The sequence below is a fragment of the Microplitis mediator genome, chromosome 10, assembly GCF_029852145.1.
Source record: "Microplitis mediator isolate UGA2020A chromosome 10, iyMicMedi2.1, whole genome shotgun sequence".
NCBI lineage: Eukaryota > Metazoa > Arthropoda > Insecta > Hymenoptera > Braconidae > Microplitis > Microplitis mediator.
The window spans coordinates 7,932,174-7,953,155 of record NC_079978.1 but is presented as its reverse complement, the minus strand read 5'-3'; the positions used below and the strand labels follow the sequence as shown (position 1 = coordinate 7,953,155).

The following is a 20,982-nucleotide window of genomic DNA, read 5'->3' as shown; positions in this document are numbered from 1 at the left end:
TACATTCTACCTATAGTTTCAATAATTATTTATAATTATACATACATCGATCATAGTATCTTCATATTAAGAAGCAATTAATTTTAATATTTTACTTATTGATGATTAAATTAATTTTTGTATTAATTGGATCAGAAATTATTAAGTTGTAAACACAGTTTGCCCAGAGAGAGAGAATTAGTGAGGATTCGAAAAGAGTAATAAAATACACTAATAGTATTAGAGAAAATGTACGAGAGTGATACCAAACATTGAAATACATATACATATATACATATATTGTGTATGTAAAATGTATATAGATTGGAATAACTACTAGCTGCAACACAAATACATATAAACTAGTAAATAGCAAGTACCGGGGTGAAAATTTGAGTGGGAGACTCAGATCCAACGGTAAAACTCGAACTGTTTTGCAGATGAGAGTAGGAACTAAAATTCAACTGCGTTAAAGTCACGTATATATATATTTATATGTACGGATAATATATAAATACATACACATATATACCGTTTGAAATAGAGTGATAGAAGTGCAACGACTAAAGAGAATAGACCCAAGAGTTGAGGTGATCTGCAAATGTGTAGTCTATAGACTAACTACTGATGTCAATGGTTTATTAGTATGGCAAGTTAAATATCATAAGCTTGCTTAGTGAACTTTTCAATATACGTTTGTTGATACATGATACAATATACTGTGCTATATGTATGCCAACACTTGTTAATAGAATAGAATATATAAAACCCGTATAGGAATTTTATTTTTTTCATTTTACAATTAAAATAGACAAGAGACGATGAGAGGATATTGTACGCACAACCCTCTCATTATATCTCGTCTATCCTTTTACTCATTACGGTTATATTTGCTTTTTAATCTCCCTACAATAGAATAGAAGTGATGTAAAAATAAATTACATTCAACCATTCATTTTTTGTATTTCTTTTAATTAATTAATTTCAATATCAACTCGTTGAAATTAACAATAAAATTTCATCTAATTATTTATTACTTCATTAATCAGTAATTAATTTATATCGGTATATAATTATCCACGTTAACTCGATCGACTCTAATAACAGAGCAATTTCTTCTACCATCCGCACCCTTTCTCTCTCTTATTTCTCTCTCCTCATTCTTATATGTATACAGATTTAGCAAGTGGCTTCAATAAGTTTAGCAGTAGTTTGTATACATCTATATAGATATATGTAATAGTTCTATAACAGTACTCTCGTGCCCAGAAGACAAGACAACCGAAGAGAAGATGAAAGATGTAGAGAATGAGACAGGGTGAGTTTAAGGGAATAGTATACAGCGAGTTCCCCGGCCTACGATTAGGAAACTTTCCCAAAGTTTGGCGAACTTTCAGGAAACTTGTCGGGCGAAAAGTTAGAATGGAAGGGAATAGTGCCACGTGGAAACTGTAAACACCCAGTGATTTTTAATACAACTTTAGATCTTTGATTCCTCAACTTGCTTACATTAAGTATCACCTTGTAGACTGAAATTCATATTTTTGTTTGTTACTGAGTTTATTCACAATTGAATTTTAAAAATTAACATTGACTTTTCATATTTTAAAAAGAGATGAATAAAAATGCGGTTGTTTTTATCGATTAAATCAATATGAATGAAATATCCAGCGTATAAATATAGACTTTTCGGGTTATTGGTTGTTATTTGCGGCATAAAGAAAATGTTATGTTTTGGCGGGAACGCTTGAAGGTATTTTCCCTTTCTATGACCCAATATATCGTATTATTGGGTCACTAGCATTCACATCGCCTCGTTCCACCCGCGTAATCGGCCTTCTCTTTTATTTCACGTATATATACGTTTTGTATTCTCATCGTGTTCTAGTATTTCATTGGCTTTTATTTATATTTATATAGAAAATATACCCATACCTGTGTTGCTTGCCTGTTATAATTTAAAAAGTTTCAAATATTTATTCACAATTAAGCTTAATACTTGTAATTTATTTGTTTTCATTTAATATTTTAATTGCTGATAATATTTATTGGTTGGTTTAAAAATTCATTGACTTGTTTGTTTATTTGCGGATGCTATTTACCGCAGTGTAAATAATTTAATTGACTGAAAATTTCAAATTTTTTCAATAAAATTTACTTTCATAATTACTGGTATACGTGATCTCTATTATAATAATTATTTATTATTTTTTTTTTTTTATAAATTTTTTATTTCCCTTATTAATTAATAAATTACGATTGATTGTTGAAAAAAATTTGAGTACCTCATTTTAATTTTGACGAATGCTTTGCACAGCAATATCTAGCTTACAAAATTTAATAAAAAAGAATTCATTAATTTTTTTTCTAAAAATTTAATCATTAAAGAAACAGAAATAATAGACAGAAATAGTATAGAGGTGGTGGATGTTTGAAGAAAAAAAAAAAAAATGATTACACTGTAAAAAAGAGTATAACAAGACGAAGCAGGAAGTAATAAACGGCAGGATATAAAAAAAGTCTACAGACAATATTAAAAACAAGTAGTACGCAATATCTTGTGCGTCTTCTCTTCTCTCTACTCTACTCTGTTAATAATGTACAAACTCATTGTCCGTTGTGTCCCTGTGCTCTATCCTCTATCCTGTATACTATCCTCAATACCATCCTTCAGTATTATTAATGTAACGATAAAGTAAACGAGATAGAGAGGACAATTTTAAAATATATTTTGAAGCTGACCACTCGCTTATAACCCTGTTGGTAACCCTTTTTACTTGGATATGCCAGACTACTGTCGCTCCACGTTGGTTTTCCTCAGCTCTGTTCTTTCAACTACTGTTTATCTCTCGAAACTCCATTACCGACATTTTCCGTGAATTCCGCGCCCGGCGCCGTCGCCGAGGACGAGGACGAGGGCGGACAAGAGAACTTGATGCAATGAAATTTGAACGTGGTCTTACTCTATTTCTGTCTCTCTCTTCCTCACTTATTCGTGCAATTACTCACTCGCCATCTTGCTTCCTCCCATTTTGTGTCTCTCTCTTGCTGACGTTGATAACGAGTTTACCGTCTTGCTCTATCCGGGCTCGAGTAGACAGCCATGCCGGTAACTGAAGTAGGGATAGACGGACAAGTACAGGGTTGGGGTGCAGAGTGAAGTACCGAGTGAGAAAGATAGAGAATGAGAGAGAGGTAGAAAATGAGCACAACCAGCAATAGTAGTGGAAGTAGTAGTGGTAGTATTATATATATATATACATATACAGTACTCTGGTTCTGCGCGTTAGTTCAACACTTGGCAACGTTGCTTTTTATGAGTACAGTACCTATATGTCGGTAGCTCTGGCTGCGACTTGGCAACGTAGCCGTGACTCAGCAGCACAGAACTACACTGCCAGCAACGTTGCTTTAGCGTTTTATCCACTATACTATAAGATCAGGCCTTTTGCAATTCACGTTTTGTAACTTGATTCTACAGTGAATAGCCAGCCTAGAGGCGTAGTTGGTTATGCAGCGATGCAGGATATCGATGCCGTTTGCCGATCGAGCCACGCGACGTATGTCATACCGTCATTGAATCATGGATTTTTTAATAGTACGCACACAGGAGCTATTTTGTCTTTAATCAAAACTTACAATAATTAATTATAAAAATTCATATTTCATATATTTATCTCATATAAAATAAAATTTATCAACTATTCAAAATGGAATTGGATTGATGAGAATGAAATCGAGACCTTGTTAAATAATGAGGTTTTTCTTCAATTAACTTCTAATAGTAATAGACAAAAATGTTTGATATTTTTTTTTAATACTGAAATAACATGTGACATTTGATCAAAATAGAAAAATTAATGGTTGAAATATAAAACTTTATGTAATCCAAGAAATGTATCGATCGGTAAATAAAAAAGCAGCGAGCGAGAACGATTATGCGACAAAGTTGTCGGATCGATTGTAAATGTGTTTTCATGTTTTATAACTACGCAACTATACAACGGTTCTTTATTAAGAATTATTATATCAACAGCCGATAAGGGAAAGACCTTTCTGGAGAAGATTTCGCAGTCCCGCGTAAATGCGTCGATGTTGATGTTTAATATGATGCTCCTAAGACTTACGTTGAGAGCTGGGTTGGTTGGTTATATGGATGGAATGACGAAATCCCGAGCATCAACGGTTATAGAAAGACGTATATACTTGCAAGAAGAAGGCGAAGGAGAAAAAGAAAGAAGAATAAGAAGAAGAAGAAAAAGAGGAACACGTTAAATTACTTGATGTCGGAGTGGGAGAGTGTTGAAGGCCGACGTTTTGTAACTCTTCGAGCATTCCTTCTTCGAAAATTTCGGCTCTCACTCGTTGAGCAATACCGTTTATTATTTGCAACGGTCATTCGAAAACAAAATTAAGTTAATTAAATAAATTGAAATATTGAATACATTAATTATTATTATTATGATCCTGAAGTCAGCAGACAGTTAACAATTTTCGAATTTTTTTTTTAACACCTTAATTTAAAAAAAAATGAAAAAAACTAAAAATATGCACATATGAAAAATTTAAAAAACTATAGGTGCAATTTTTTGAAATATTTTTTTTTAAATTTATCTTTTTTAAAAAAATTCAAAATTTATTAGACGTCGGCTAAATTCAGTGTCATATTATTTTTGTATGTTTCCAATAACGATAATTTTTTTTTAACTATTGGATTCCGTACTCCGTTTCCTAAAGCTTTTACTACTAAATTGTTTTTTTTTTTTTTTTTTATTGAAAACATTAAATATCCGGAATTTCCACAGACTTGACGAAAGTAAATAGAATTTATTTATTCGCCAACACTTCCGCATCATTTGATTTGAGAAAAAAAAATTATTAGCCGTCCTGATAAATTCAATTTATAAGTTTTTTTTTTTTTTTTTTTTCAATTTATGTCTTATCTATAAAACATTAAAATGCACTTGAAGAAAAAATGAAACAATGATTAAATATTTGAATTTGTTATTGGACTATTTATCAAAAATTTTACAAGTGAAAGAAAAGCTAGGTTTATTTTCTCTCAGGCTTTCACCCTCGAGTTATTTAAACTCTCTCAAGCTACTATTATATATATAACATAAATACATAGAGTACTTGTACAAGATCTATAAAACACTGTACAGAGATGTTAAAAAAATGACAGGTGTGACGTGAACGTAGAATAGCAGGCAACTGCGATATCGGTGATACAACATATCAGTGAACGTGGATGAGGAAAATTCGTAGCCAACTACTCTCTGCTCTGTAGTAGTATACCACATGCACGATAGTTTTCAGTTAAATTCAATTTAACGCGTGACTCATATCACATGAAAAAGAAACTTCGTCGTTACCGACTGCGTTTTTTTAACACAATATAAGTTTCCTAAAATAGCCAACTCTAATATACATAATAAGCGCATCGAGCGTTTTAAATTAAAGTTATAATTGTCATCATCATCAACAGCATCATGAAAATTTTTATTTTTAAATCAATAAAAGTTAAAAGGATCAAGATAATTAAATTAAATCTTAAGTAAATGTTTACTAATATCTTAATTGCGGGTTTAATTAATCAATTAATTAATTAATATATATACAACTGAATAATTATAATAATGAGATAAATTTTGAGTGTGTTATCAGTGTCCATAAACGCAATCAATTTCGCTTATGTCAACTTAATGGCAATGACTAGCTGCGCAACCGTCAGAGTAGTTGCACACACAATGATCTACATGCATCCATTTATATAGTGTATATATGTACACTGAGAGAAAAAAAAATTTTTTTCAAGTATTTTTTTTACTTATTTCTGTGAATACTTAAAACAAGAAATTTTTCCTAAATTGAAGTATAATATTTCTTATTTTTAGCAACTATTGCTTCGATCTAGTAATATATTACTAGATACATGAGTTACTTGTAACAAGCAATTATTTCTTGAATTAAGTTGACATATTTCTATATTCAAGAAAGCAATTACGTAAGCCAAGAAAAATCTTTCTTTGACCAAGCAATTTTTTTCCAAGTTCGAGAATATATTTTCTCAAGTCAAGAAACTTTATTCTTGGCTAAAGACATTTTTCGTATTGAGTCAAATAAAAAAGTTCTTGAACTAAAACAAAAAAAATTTTAAACTTAGTAAAAAATTTCTCATCTTAAGTGATTTTTTTTTTTCAGTTTGAGAATATTTTGTTCTCAAGTCAAGAATCTTTATTCTTGGCTAAAGACATTTTTTGTATTAAGTCAACAAAAAAAGTTCTCGAACTAAAACAAAAAAAAAGTTTTAAACTAAGTAATAAAATTTCTCAGCCCAAGTGATTTTTTTTCCAGTTCGAGAATATTTTTTTCTCAACTTAAGGAATTTTTTATCATGGTGTGACGAGTCACGATATTTTCATATATAAAAGAAAAACATTATTAAAAGAAAAAAAAATAAACGCAAAAAAATATAATGCGTGTAAAAAAAAAATAAATAAAAATAAATAAATTTAAATGAATAAAGAGATAGAGAAAAAATAAGGCGAGTGAAAATAACAAAGTGTGCAAACGCAGAGTGCGAAAGAAAAAATTTGTACCAGGAGTCACCGCTAGGTGCAGAAGAGCGCTGCAACATTTTCCTACTTGGACAGTTAGAATAGAAGTAATAAGTTCCGTTCAAAGGAGTGAAAAAGTCACTCTGTCAACTACTCCCAACAGGATAATATCCTAATAGAAGAGTACAAGTACTCTTGAGGTAAATACTTGTGAGTAGATTTTTGGAATGCTTTTCAGTCATAACTACAACAGCGCAGGGGAATCCGAAGAAGCATCCATACGGATTAAATTTAAATACTAAATATAAATAATTAATTATTGAATTGATCATTTCATATACTAAATAAGAAGATTTAATTATTAAATTTAAATATTTTAATTACTAAATATAAATTTTTAATTACTGAACTTAAGTCGTTCAAATACTGAATGAAAATTTTCAATTATTATACTTTAGTGTTTTAAGTAGTGAATAAAAACTTATAATTATTAAATTAAAGTATTTTAAATGCTAAATTAAAATATTTCAATATTGATCACGAGTATTTTAAATACTAATCTTTGATTTTTAATTATTGAACTTGAGTATTTTAACTACTAGATGTGACTTTTTATTATTTAATTGAAGTATCTTAATTACTAAATTAAATTTTTTTCATCATTTATTTCAAGTATTTTAAATATTAAATTTTAGTTTTCTATTATTTAACATTAGTATTTTTTTATTAAACCTAAGTTTTTAGTATTAATAGATTTCACAAGTATTTTTACTAGAATTAAGAAATTATTTACTCGGTACTATTTAAGTATCTAAAATACTTGAATCAAGTATTTTTACTTGAAAATATGCACTTTTTTCTCTCAGTGTACGTTGTGTGACATATATCATACATGTACATGTAATATATTTATCGATTTATCCAGCTATCCATCCATCAGGAATTCTCATTGGATCATCGACCGGATGTCCGACCATACCGCTCCGATCCCTTGACTGGCTTTCGTGTAATAGTTTGGGGAACAGCTGTGTGAAGCACATGTGAATCCCGAGGACATCAGGCTCAACTTGGGACTGGGCCTACTTTACTCAGTATGTACTGGAGTTCCCTTGGTTCTTTCATTCCTGCTTGCTTATTCTACAGACATTATATACTATTCTGTTCATCATATCCATTTATACAGGATACTGTAAACTTGTAGCAGAGAATTTTGTTTCACAGTATGCAAGTACACCATTACATTATCGGATGGCTTTTCAGCGACTGCATCAGTAGAGTTTACAGCCAAAGTAAGATAAAGACGTGGGTTCGATGTAGCAGTGTACGCATACGAACAGAACAGAACCAAACGTCCTGCCGGCTGTTCCTTGCAGCTGTCTAATACTCACCTCCATTTTGTCTGTTGTCTGCTTCTTGAATTGTTACATGCACTTTGTTCTTTGACAATAACTCTACAATTACACACACATATTAACAATATTATGTATTGTTTTCAATTTAAATTATTGATCAACAATTTAAATTTAAATAATAAATTTTTACTTTTTTAAAATAATCTATTCGTTAGATATTTTATGATGATAAATACGCGTAAGCATGTGTGTTATTTTATAGGAAATAAGGAGAGATTATTTTTTGTCTTGTTACGTTCACGCGTTGCATATACTAGTTCTTTGTAAAGCTGGTGCAAGAAGGAGTTACGTGTTCACAATGTTACGTCATATATTCTTTCTCCCAGCAAAGGCATTCGTTTCGGAGTAATCACGAGGCCGTTTTATTTACTTGCAATCGTGATATATGATACTTTTGACTGAGATACAAATGTCGGTACATATTTTGAAAAATTTTAAACTTAACAAAATAATTACAATTTTTTTTTTTTAATTAAGCAGTTTTTATTTTTTATTTTTATGCAAAAAGTGTTTATTTATTGGACTTATTTTTATAAAAATTTGTTATTTTATAAAAATTCTAGAGATATTATTTTATCTAATTTATATTTTTGAGGATATGACGTAGTGAGAATCACATCTCTTATTTTCTCTGTTCTTTTGCTGCGCATTAGCACCGGGAAGTCCAACCACATCGCGTTTTCCCGTTGCGTCACGCATGCCAACGTATAACAGTACACACTATATATATATGAGACATACGTATTCAACAATTCTTAAATTTATATAGAATAATTCATTTTGTCACTTAACATTTTCATTTAACCAAAAGTTTTAAAAACTAATTAACAAAAATTCAACAAAATACAAATAAAAATAATTTTTTTTTTAAATTTGAAGTAAAGTAATAAATTGAACTTTTTAATTAATTAAAAAAAATGACGTACAACAAAGTCATCGTGTCTCAAAAACTAAAAGTCACTTTACATTCTCTAGCTCTCTCAATAAAAGTAACACGTAAAAAGCTATCATAAATCGCAAAATAATCTGATTCCTCGTCTCAGAAAATAAACGTCAGCCAGGTATGAACGTGTTGGTCTCGCCCACCATCATCAGGAATAACGGGATGCAAGTGACCTCGGATCACAATCGAGTACCGAACGGTGGCTCTCCCTATACTCTATACATACATTTGACTTGATATATCTTTTCTGTGTATAATATTATGAGATCGTCGACCTTGCACTTGGTTTAATCTTCTTTCAAGCAGCAGCCGCAAAAGACCCTCGTGTGTCATTGTCGTTCCCTTAAGAACCCGAGATCTAAGCAAGTGTTTTTGTGTACCACAATAGTGCAAATAAAATGACACACAAGCTCTGTGAACAAAATAAAAAAGTCTCAACATACTTGAACAAAAAAAAAGTAAAGCACATGGAGTCGACTGAGTAGATGTTTAGGTTGTGCATATAAGGGTATACCCACATATACCCCCGAAAGAGTACTCGCGCTTTTATTGCTTTGATAGCCATCGTCATGCAGACACAACATGTACCTGTTGCTTATTCTGTTGTTCTCCACAGACGTGATATCACCCTCAAGGCAAAGTCCTCCTCCGCTACCTCTCCTTCTTCTCTGTCTACCCCCTTAGCCTCTTGCATTGGAACGATGGACACCCTCTTTCAAGCTTCTTCTATATTCAAAGTTCGTGCATGCACACGCTCACTTAGGGGCTTTGCTACAAAGTATCTCAGTGTCTCAGTTGAGTTCATACAACCCAAATACTCCAACTAATATATTCTTTAGCCACATACTCATACACATACAAATACACTCTTGTTATCCGTTAAAATATCTTTCTTTTAACTTTGTGGTAGTAACTATATACTTGCATATATATATTTATACATAAAATACCCGCAGGTTCACAAACGTTTGTACATGTATATATTTATATAAACCAAGAGAGAACCAGCAGTAGAAGTTTCTTCATTCATAAACTTGGACTGACTCCCCGATATAGTAAAGTGGAGTCTTGTCCCCCTTATATTCTCCACGGCACTTCGGGGTTGTGGCCTCATAAGAAGCCAGTTATGTAGGTTACGCTTGAGACTTCGCTGACGTGCAGGTACTTAAGAATACACTCAAGGTCATGGCTGGACCCGTTACATCCCTCGGCAAACTTTTTCCTTATTCGATCTCTGTCTCTCTAACTGCCGCTATTTTTATTTTTATTTCTTTTTATTCGCCCACATTTTTTCCCCTCTATTTCTTTTACCCCATTCAAACGTAGTCCTGCCACCACCGCAAAGCGCCCAGCCGATTGACCAACCGTTTTGAGCTTTTCATCACATAATCGTTTCAATCCTATCCACGATTCTTTATATACAAAGAAATACCGTACTTTTGGATTTTATTTTTATCTGAGTAACCAATACACTATGTAATATGTATTTCATAAGATTATTACTGATTTATTTATTTATTTTTATATATGTACGTTAAGAGGTCAAGTTCACAAAGAAAGAGAACTCTGAATAAATAAGCATTGCACGTGTTTTTATCGTATCGTGAGGAATATATACCCCAAGGGACTTTAAAGAGGGACAACCAGACAGAAACTCTCTCTTCAGAGTTGTCTCCATTTCCCATTCATGGAATACCAAGTGAGATATACATATATATCTATGTATATACTTAGGCGAAAACAACCGAGAGAAACGAATGTAAGCATAGCAATTCAACCGACAAGTGGCGCCACACGGACTTGATCCTCTACCCGAGTGGGCCACAAAGTTTAGCATAAGGCGGTGACATACACCTTCCGTTTCTGAATCTACGTATATGTATATCTATATCTACGTATGTATATACCTATATACATGCCAATATATGCAGGCAAACTACGAAGAGTCGTAGGGGGCTCGAGTGGGTGGAGAAACGAGTGAGAAAGCGATAAAGGGTGGTAAAGTTGAGCAACAGGTTCTCTAAAGCTCAAATGACACGCATCAGTGATTTTTTTTTTATTTTTTTATTTTTTATTCACACTGGTATCTTTTTTACCTCGTTTGTCAAGTTTATACATCGACGAATCACGGCTATATTTATATTGATTATTTAATATGATTAATAATCTGCAAGCTGTTTAGTATTCATCGAGCAAGTAAAGACAGTTTACATTTACGCTGCTACTACAAATACTATTTATACACTTGTCGATCAACTTAACAAATAAGGCAGACAGCATGGCGCCATTTAACACATACATATGTATATACATATAAATATGATACTCACTCACAAAACTATATCTTTTTCATCTCACTCTTTCTTGTGAATTAATGCGCATGATTAACATGTTGTCATTCATTGGAATTATATAGACTCACTGTTTAGGTATGTTAAACGAAACATATTAGCTGAGTTTAGTAGAGATATAGAGAATAGCACACAAATGATCAACACGTGGTGTCAAATGAATATACCGTAGGCGTTTCAAATTTATGTATATATACATCCATACAGTTACGTTTCATTCAACCAAAGTGCTATGGGTTTATAACAAAGCATCAGTTTAGTCATCTGGGGAATCCCCGGTATTGCAAATCTTTATGTATATATGTATATGATGTATATATATATATACATCATACACCCTGTGGTAATATCAGGCCCACGTGACTGAATAAGTTAATACCTTGGATGGCCGATGTACGTCACGAGTCAGCATAATCGTGCTTTCACGTACGACTCGAGATCAACGTCGTGGAATGTGCAGCCATACACACTCATATTATTTAACTTATGTGGTTGTACATACAAAATAGCAGACAAGTAAAAGACCTATGTGTGCAATGTGTATATATTTGACAAAAGCAAGTATGGTGGTGATTCTCTTGATTAGTATGTTGATGTGTGGCACAAGCCGTTGTTGGCGGCGACAGTTAAGTCATGTAATAGGGATCGTCGAGATGAATATGTGAATATGTGCCACGCGAACAAGAGACAAGTAAGCGGGCAAACGAAAGGGAAAATGGGGTTGGAGAGCCGCCTCCACTGCCACCATCTCCTGCGGCAGCTTTGAATGTATATACAATATACTGCACTCATTCCACTTGACTCTGCTCTGCGTCGCATTCTCAATACATGCATCACACCCCGGTATCTACACGCAATGACTGGTATGGCATTCGATTCACTGCATATTCTAGTATACATAGATATATATGATCGTGCAAGAGAAGGATTGATATGCTGTGATACATATTCTGATTCACCTACACCATAATATTTCAGAACAGAGAATAGCAGATAGGGGAGTAGACATATGATATATACGGAATGGAAGGTCACATGCGACACTCATCGCTACGCTGTCGGATGACACAAAAATTTCCATTTTTTGTCACCTACACACGCGACAGCTGCTCTCTGGCATGAAAACTTTTGCTGCTGACCTTGTGTCACATATATATGCCAGCTTTATTTACTCTTTTTTATTGCTCGTCTATATAACAACGGCATTGTTACACCGTACGCGAGTCTCGCACGTTTCATTCATTACAAAAAGTCGATAGATCGTAAAACACTTCATAGATAAATGTTATATACATATATATAGATATAGATATATGCGTAAATATGTATACATTCCGTCCGCTGACGATGCAACCGGGTTCGCTGTACTGGTAGGTTGGAAATATGGTTGGTATATTATTATATAAAAAGCTTTTATAGGAATTTATTTACCGGATAATTGCTCGATACGAAAGATCATTGATCTCGATTACCACACATTTAATGGGGGTAAAATGCGTAACGTGTCGTGTATAAATATCACTATCATCTCTTGTGATGTGTCTATATATAAACTTAATATATAGATATTATCAAGGGAGAATTTAATACATACACATGTTCTGTATCTCGTTAGGACTAAACTTGTTCAGCTTGGTTGGAAACTTAGCACGAAAGACCCTAGTGACCTCATTGTCTTTCATACTCGAGCTTGAGAGTAACACGACCCGCCTTGTCTTGCGTATTAAAGCCAAATTAACAAGATACACAGATATATAGATATACCCATACAGGAGCTGCCAGAGTTGAACAACGGGCCCCTACTTGGCCCAGCACTGGGGAACCTAGCTTTGGCACACCTATATTGGCCCAGGCTTGGGCCAGGACTGGGTAACCTAGCCTTGGCTATCCAATGGCAAGCCAGACTTGGGCCAGGACTGGGTAACCTAGCCTTGGCCGTTACAATGATTACCCGGACTTGGGCCAAGACTGGGTAACCTAGCCTTGGCTATCCAATGGCAAGCCAGACTTGGGCCAAGACTGGGTAACCTAGCCTTGGCCATCTAATGGCAAGCCAGGCTTGGGCCAGGACTGGGTAACCTAGCCTTGGCCGTTACAATGATTACCCGGACTTGGGCCAAGACTGGGTAACCTAGCCTTGGCCATCCAATGGCAAGCCAGGCTTGGGCCAAGGTAGGATTACCCAAGTTTGGATATACCTATGGTTTATATAAGTAGATCATATAAATGTACCAGTTCAACGTTAGTAGGTTCGTCCAGTAGCTACCGTTCGGACCCAGTAATCAGCAGGACGGCAGTTCGCGCCCAGAGTCCAGCAGAATTTCCACCGAGTTTTTTTCACATCATTTACCTCCCTTAGATAATTAAAACGTTAATGATCATGAATTCTACGAGGTTAATAATAATAAATTTTTTTTAATTAAATTTATTTGTTTCCTGGAAGCCTGGGCAAGGTCTGGCAACCAAGCATGGGCCAGGTCTGGTAACCAAGCATGGGCCAGGTCTGGCAACCAGGCTTGGCCCGAGATTATCATTCCAGGCTTCTACCAAGGCTGGGCCAAGACTGGCTTACAAGCCTGGCCCAAGGTTCTACAAAGTTGGGCCAAGTCTGGGCCAAGCCTGGGCCCGTGGTACTTTCCTCTCTGGGTACTTTAATGACATACAAGTCGTTTATCTCTATTCCTCCTATGGTTTAACCCCTACCATTACAAAACTATTAAACAGCTTTTGTTCTTCCATGTGTAACCCATCCCTTGCGAAAACGCCGGCCGCCCTCATCACGCGCGAGAACCACTTCTCTACCAACTCTAACTGTTAAACGGTGACTCTCTCGCTCGCGTTGTTACACGATGCAACAGGTTTAACAAGAGTCTACTCTTTGGCATCCGGCAACACACTTCCGGGCCAGTATCCATTTACTTCCGATAATTTTACTGCCAACCCAAGAGTTTGTGCAAATTTCTGTTTACATAACGAGGATCCTTAATTCGTTATAACTCTAATTTAAATTTTACATTCATTCCCGGGACTTTGAAAGTTCAAAAAAATAAAACTTTATGAGTAATTTATTTTCACTTTGATAAAAAAAAAATTTAAGAAAAATATCTTTCAATGAAAAGAAAAAAAAAACATAAAAGATTCGGATGAACTAGGTCATCAAGAACAGATTCGCATATGGATAACAGAATAAATGCCGTCACAAAATAAAAAAAAAAATTTCCGGCGTCACGATGCGCGATAAACTTGACCTTGCTTTTTACTCAGAGTTGAACTCGTTCGTCTCATCCCCGTTTACTTTTACTTTTTATGTACCCTCGACCTTTTCTAGTCAACTTGACGACGTATTTGTGACTTCAAACTTTAGTATACATCTTTACACCGCCTTAATACTATCAAGTAATACGACATACATACTTACATATATTTTAACTTTTTTATTAAACACATTATTTTATTTGTTGTTACGTGTTTACTCTCGAATGTCGATTTAACGTATGTACAGTACTCTTACTTTAACGCACATCACAAGGACAAGTTTACTTGCTATGGATTTAACTTGATGTTTTGTGTGTCACCCATCACATATCAAAGTTTACTCACCACATATACAATGACTATTAGTATACAGACGAGTGATAGACAACCAGAGTAGTGAGCCCAAGCGTGCAAAATTGCTACAAGTTACGTGACAACCGTAGTCTTCGACTAGTGACGAATGCAGGATACGTAACTCACGTACATTTATATCTATTCAATACAAATATATATGTACCAAACTATATACCACCAGTCCATTTATGTGTACACACATGTATATATATAAATATATATAGATATATAACACAAATAGAAGCAGTCGTGTACGCACACAAGCTACACACTGTACTTGTCTGATGGCTGTCACCGTGGGAATCTCGATCGATTTGTCTAGACGATAAACTTCATTCAGTAGTCGTGACTACTACGATAGCGAGGAGACGCGAGCGCTGAGTCGTGCAGGGGGACCATATAACCATCCAAGTAAAGTGCACTGAAATAAACATTCAAACGGTTCTCTGGTTCAGCTGTAGTAGCAACTCGCGTAACACATCGATAACTTTAACTGTACTGTGTATACCATCAGTTCGATGAATGAACCACTCGATACTCAGCAATTCTAGTGGAAAAAAAAAAAAAAATAAAAATAAAAATAAAATAAAATAAAATAAACCAGGGCAAATGTTTTATATTTCACTTTTGCTTGTGGGTATACATAGTATATGTAGTATAAAATACCACACCATCGCCGTTGACATGAAAAAAGTTTAATCGTTTAATCGGTCGATCACCTAACTAACACACAAAGCGATACGAGAAAACTTTTACAAGCCCAGTATATAGTGACTCATTGAGTTGTAAAGATAAAATATTTTAAACTCGCGCCTGTTATGTACTTATTACACAATTTTACGCTACATTTTTTACGTCATTTTAACATCAAACGTTAAAGTAAAAAAAAAAAAAAAAAAAATATAAACATGTAATACGTCACGACCATATATTGATCTCGAACAGATGTTTCAATTTAATATGTTGTGACTAGAGAGTCAATGATCCAGCAAGTGTCACACACTATACAGACATAAAAAATGAATATAAACGTGTAAACTCGTCACATCGGAATTCGACCATAACCTACCGTGATATATAGAGACATATATACGTACATAAATACGTATATACAGATAAATACAAAATCCAAACGATTTCAATGGCCTGAAAGTTGTCAAGTCTTTGGCTGTACATCGATCAACCGGCTGGCTGCCGAGCTCATGAAAAATTCATGCACCAACAGACCCAATAAAAAGTTAATTGTTTTGATATACAAAGCTTACTGTTATGTCGTATGCCATAATATCTTTATTTCAATGATCCCGATAAAACGGTACGAGACTTGTCACTATAGCCGAGGTGATAAAATTGCTCCGTCCACACAAATCATGTACACATGCATATACATAAAGACACAGACGTGGATCATTAATCCATCAATTCATTCATCCCGCCAGAGACTAACACGTATATGTTTATATCTGCATGTATAAAATATATAGATCAAATACATGACATTAATATAAACGATGAGTATTATTATCTGAATACACATATAAGCCTCTCGTACGATGTTTACATCACGAGTAGTTTCCCTTTCTGTTGATCGTCCTCGGCGGCGGGCACACAATGCTCGATGATTTCGATCAGTGAGAGAGTAAATGCAGTAATCGGTATTTGTGTGCCGCTGTTAGTTCCACGTGCCATGTTCATTCATGGATATATATCTTATCGCTTTACAACCTCCAACTTCTCTATTCTATCCATTCTTCCAACTCTACCTAATTGCTCTATCTTTGTCGTTTCGTTTGCCAACACTCAAACCACACAATCTGATCTCTCTTGCTACTGCTATTACACTTCATATATATCTATATACAATTATATACCCATACATAAACATGTTTTCTGTCTTGCTCACCTGCTACATTAGTACTGAAGATGGGACGAAGTGAGTAGAGAGTAAAGTTTGCACGTGGGTAATCTCTTGGGTATTTCAGCACGACTGCACACTATGTACATATATATATATATGTGTATATATATGTATATATATATACTGACAACGACGTGTTTCACCTATTACCGAAACTTATCCGACTCAACTGTAATATACCTACAGTAGTTTAAGTGAATGAACATGGCATCGGTAGAACGTGTAGGTATAGGTAACATTTCTACAAGTGGTGGTACCTCTCATGATAGCTGCACTATTATACAGTACTATATAGAGGATTTGCGTCGTGACGGTATCCGCGAGTCACATTGTGTTGCGTCCATGGGGTTAAACGGCTTCCCAAGTCGGTCAATAGTTTCCCAATGTCGGCCTTGTCTCTTTCTCTCTCTCGACTCATCTGTCTTCCTCTCGCGTCCTCTTTCACCCTCACGGCCCCTCGTGATCTCGCTCACGCTCTCTACTCGTATATACTACTCGGCGTTGCTGTCTGATGCCTGTTTGTGTTCACCCGCAGCACTTTATTTCACACCGACAGACAGAGCGAGTAAATGAGTGAGACAAATATATAGTAGTATATAATGTATACAGTGTGTAGTAGGTATATAGAATATGTATGTATGTATGTATGTATGTATGTATATAAGGTTAAATCGTTTGTGTGTCCAGTGTGACGTGTTACTGGGCCATTATCCGTCCCGTCAGATACGTGCACACGGTAAATCGATCTTTTCGTCCTTCCGGGAACTGTTACGAGCATCCAAGACATGAATGAGCTCCACTCCCGATCGTCCTCGCGTCGTTTTCACCATTTCATTGGTGAACCATTCAATACATCACGTAATCCGCTGTCGTATCTACAACCAGTGGTACCAAAGTCATTTTTTATGTATTGTACATACGTCTCTATAGTTTTATATATAGACTATAGTAAACATATGTAAAAAAAAAAGTAATAGAATAACTGAACACAAAGATAAAAAGTGAAAGAACTCAAAGAGAAATAAAAAAGCAATTACTTTCACTTTCCGTGTACAATAAAAAGCGATCCGATATTTCCAAAGGCCCGTGATATATATAAATATATATACTCCTTATAAAAAGTAAGCAAAGCATAAATAAAAGTTAAGCTAAAGTCAAAAGCAAGTTTATGGATGTTTAAACGTGAAGCTTGTACTAGAGAATTCTCAAGAGTCTCTCAATTGACCGTGAGTCTATGTAATGTCAACTTTAACTGGTAGCATCCAAAGTCGTGCAAAACTCTACTACTACTTCTACTACTACTACTAATACGGCGACTACTTCCAAAGAAATACACAGAGAGCATCAATCCAAGTGAAGCAGCTCAACTGCCTTTTAACTGACGAGACTTTTAGTAAGAGATAAAAGATTTATATACATTTATGGGTATATAAATATATATATATATGTATGTGTAAAGAGATATATTATATATACAAGTGGTAGTCTTTGGAATTCGTCCCTTCTGCACACTTGCCCTGGTATTTCGCCGAGTTATGAATGGAGTGTAGTTTACTACGTACACCATTAGGCAATTAGCCGGTGGTTATGGCTCTGATACTCAGCTATTTTCGTGTGCTCTGTAGGGGCCCCAGGGTATAAACCACTCAAAAGAACACACGATGAATGGCCATGGTATTAGTACAGACTAATGGTTCTTTCTCTCGTTTCAAATTACGTAAGGTCAGTATTTTGTAACTCCCCCATTATCGATACACATCGCACATAATGATCAACAACAATATCCCGCCCATAAATATGTTCTTACCAACGGCATATAAATAAAAACACTTAAATCTCATTAGTGATAAAACACGTTTTAAACTTAAGCTATTTTGTACTCGTTATTATTAAATTTTAAAAATGAATAATGGCACATTTTTTTTATTACAATCAAGAGACAAACCGGCACGTGCCGTACATTTAAACAGGAGCTGATTATTTTTTTTTTATATCTCTCTCACTTATGCATTATCTCGCCGCAAGGGGTTGCGTCAGGTTAATTAACGCGTGCACATGGGTGCACTCACGCGACTACGAAAACCAGAACGACAATGTATATATATAGATATATATATATATATACTTCAGCAACATATATCCATCAGAGCCAAGTGTATATAGTTACATACACTCACACACATGTATATATATTATGTAATATGCATGGTGTTAAAAGAGAAGGACAGCTTAAGTACTGTTCTATATATATATGTACACTGACTATATATATATAGAGATATCTCAACAACAGCTTGCATCTACAACACACAACACAACACAAATTCAATAATATAACACACAGACTCCTCCTCATCATCATCACCAGGTATAGTTGTTGCAAGCGGCAGTAGACGAGGAGGGGAAGGAGAAGGAGGTGGAGGAAGAGGAGGACGACGACAGGTTATTAGTCTGCTGCAGGTCTAGCACAGCAAGCGAGAATAATAGGCTAGGTGTGACATTGCCCCAGAGTTGTCGAGTCTCTGTCATTGGCTCGTGCCAGTATATATACACGCTGAATAACCACCCATCGTTAGTCATTATAGCGTTCCGAGTAGTAGGTAATATGTAGGCTAGCTCTTTTGCTTTATTTGCTCAGTATGTTATTCTAACACATAACACACTCTCCATCTTCTCCATCTCCATTTTCTTGCCCACGTTCTCACTCTACATAGCATGTAGTGCTCGATTATACTCATTGGCGTGTCATTGTAATGTGGGTCTAGGCGCCGTTGTCAACGACTATGCCATTCCGTTGTTGACGACAGGTGTCGCGTGGTGTGTGCGGCCCACCATTGTTCCTCAATGGGTCTCCCTTTGGTATTATACTCTACAAGCTCTCGCGCGAGTAAATCTCTCGGCGCTTATCCCTCTTCGTCCTCTTTCCTTTTATCCTCTCATCCTCTCTCAATTGCAGAGTAGGACAGCATTTAATGTAAGTCTTGGGACTAAATCTTTGCAGCCAAGTTGTACACTAGACGGATCTTCATCCTTGTTGGATAAATCAAATACCCCCTGAACTGTCTTATTCACTCGCTCACTGTTTCCATCCTTTTCTTGTTCTCTCACTATCTCACTATCTTGTAAAGTGGATCTTCGATGAGAGAATATATTGTATATAGATATATAGACTGTGTACACTGAGACGAGAATCAAGGAATTTATCTTTAGATCTTGAGACTCGAGATACTACTGTCGATATCCACCAAACAAATCTCAAGGGCTCTACTACTTTCTCCTCGTGTTTACATCCGCTTAGTTTGTATATGTCTATGTTTATACAAAAGGAACAACATGAAGATTTCGCACACCGGCAAGATTTATACGCGGTTTAAATTTAGATCCCACAGTATCATCGTACTACAAAGAATCCACACAGGATGAAGGAAAATATGAGTCACTGGGACACAGAAACGAGAAACAAGGAAGAAAGAGGAAGGAAACAAAAACATCCGTCTACATAATACTTTTTTTTGTCATTCTATTTTTCTATTCCTCTCTCCTTCTCATTTTTTTTTCTCATGTCTCTGTTAGTTGTTTTTTACATCACTTCCTCTCTACATTAACTCTCTCTCTCCCTCTTATTCGTCTTGTACCTGATACTGCGATTTTAAAGGACTGGCACATACCCAAGCATACATGTATGCTAAAGCTATGAGAGAACACACAGGAGTACTCAGCGGTTATTCCGCTTGTGTAACTGTCAAACGGAGGTAAGTGCGAATGAAATTACTAGACTCAAGAGTGTGTATATGAAACGAATCAACACGGCAGTGTTTTGCGAGACGTATTATGTCAAAGTTTTCGTGTCTATACATACATACATGTATGCACATATATGTTTATCAGTAGTTGTATAAATATATATACAGTAACGTAGACGTAGTAAATATTCACTTTCCCTTCTTCTTTCTTATATATTTATTATTCCCCGAGGGAAGGGTCATGCTCATGGAAGCCATTCACAGTTTGCTTTCTTTTGTGCATAAAGAAGTGCTGTAAGCTTGCTCATATCGTGGTATATGTGTTTTATATATGTACACAGTAATAAAGTGGTTGCTTCGTGACGGTAGTGTATTTACATACCTGTATACGCTGCCAGGAAAAGCGTTCGTCGACGACACCGTAATCATTGTGTTGTTGTAGTCGGAGGAAGGAGGGGAAACAGCGG

General features: G+C 35.1%; 1 protein-coding gene across 1 annotated transcript in view; it reads left to right on the top strand.

Annotated features, from left to right (window-relative positions):
* LOC130676770 (uncharacterized) overlaps positions 1-20,982 on the top strand; it is a 116,712-nt gene that overhangs the window by 25,307 nt on the left and 70,423 nt on the right. The gene's annotated exons all lie outside the window — the stretch shown is intronic.